Here is a 1,835-nt window from a genome sequence, read left to right as displayed (position 1 = left end):
TTAGAAGACTCAAGTTCTAATAAGGTAGTAGGGATAGATAACATTTCATAATAATTTCTAAATCATTAGGGGAAGTGGCAACAAAATAACTATTCACGTTGGTATGTGCTGTAGAGTGTATGCGTCTGCCAATATACCATCAGACTTACAGAGAAACATCATTCACACAATTCCGAATATTACAAATTATCGCACAATCAGCTTAAAAGCTCATGCATCCAAATTGCTGAGAGCAACAACCTACAACAGAATGGAAAAGAAAATTGAGAATGTGTTTGACGAAACAGTTTTGCTTTAGGGAAGGTGTTGGCACGACAGAGGAAGTTCTGACGTTGCAATTGATAATGGAAGCAAGACTACAGTAAAATTAAGATACGTGTATAGGATTTGTCGACCTGGAAAATGCGTTCAACAATGTCAAATGGTGCAAGATACTCGAAATTCTGACATAAATAGAGGTAAACTATGGGGGAAAGAACTAAGAGGGAACAGTAAGAGTGTAAGACCAAGACTGAAGTGAGTGGATTAAAAAAGCTACAATACACGAATGTAAGCTTTCGTCTGTACAAATCAATCGATACATCGAAGAAATAATGATGGAAATAAAAGAAAGGTTCGGAAATGGAACTACAATTCAAGGTGAAAGAACACCAACAAGATGCGCTGATGAGATTGCTATCCTCACTGAAAGTGAAGGAGAATTACATGATCTGCCGGATGGAATGAACAATCTAATGACCACACAATGTGGATTAAGAGTAAATCGAAAGAAAATGAAAGTAACGAGAATTAGCAGAAATAAGAATAGCGAGAAACTTAACATCAGAATTGTGGATCACAAAGTAGACGAAGTTACGGAATTCTGCTACCTGGGCAACAAAGTAGCCATGATGGATAAAGTAAGGAGGACATAAGAAGCAGAGAAGCACTGGCAAAAAAAGCATTCCTGGCTCTACTTTCAGGAATAAATCTCTCATAATGTATGTTTGGAACAAAACATTGTATGGTAGTGTAAAATGGACTCTGGGAAGACAGGGAAAGATGAGAATCGAAGCATGCGGTGCTACAGAGGAATGTTGAAAATTAGGTTGTTTGATAAAATAAGGAGTGGGGAGGTTCTCCGTCGAATCGGAGAGGAAAGGAATATATAGAAAACACTGACAAGAAGAAGGGGTAAGACGGTAGGATATGTTCTATGACAAACGGAATGGTACCATGGTACTAGAGGGAGCTGTGGAGGGTAAAAATTAAAGTGGAAAACAGAGATTAGAATACATCCACCGAGTATTAGGGCAACGGCCTTGCCGCAGTGGTTACACAGGTTCCCATCAGATCACCGAAGTTAAGCGCTGTCGGGCGTGGCCGGCACTTGGATGGGTGATCATCCCGGCCGCCATGCGCTGTTGCCATTTTTCGGGGTGCACTCATCCTCGTGATGCCAGTTGAGGAGCTACTCGACCGAACAGTAGCGGCTCCGGTCAAAGAAAACCATGAGAACTACTGGGACAGCGGTGTGCTGACCAGACGCCCCTCCTATCTGCATCCTCACTGAGGATGACACGGCGGTCGGATGGTCCGGATGGGCCACTTGTGTCTGAAGATGGAGTACTGTGCACCAAGTATTTGAGGACATAGGCTGCAAATGCTACTCTGAGGTGAAGAGGATGGCACAGGAGAGGTTCAAATAGTTCAAATGGCACTGAGCATTACGGAACTTAACTTCTGAGGTCATCACTCCCCTAGAACTTAGAACTACTTAAACGTAACTAACCTAAGGACATCACACACATCCATGCCCGAGGCAGGATTCGAACCTGCGACCGTACCGCACAGGA

General features: G+C 42.8%; 1 pseudogene; it reads left to right on the top strand.

Annotated features, from left to right (window-relative positions):
* Positions 1 to 1,291: 1,291 nt before the first annotated feature.
* Positions 1,292 to 1,409, top strand: LOC124723280 (annotated as a pseudogene).
* Positions 1,410 to 1,835: the final 426 nt, after the last annotated feature.

The sequence above is a fragment of the Schistocerca piceifrons genome, chromosome X (genome assembly GCF_021461385.2).
Source record: "Schistocerca piceifrons isolate TAMUIC-IGC-003096 chromosome X, iqSchPice1.1, whole genome shotgun sequence".
Lineage (NCBI taxonomy): Eukaryota > Metazoa > Arthropoda > Insecta > Orthoptera > Acrididae > Schistocerca > Schistocerca piceifrons.
Note: the sequence above shows the minus strand (reverse complement) of the source record. Positions and strands in the feature narration are given on the sequence as shown.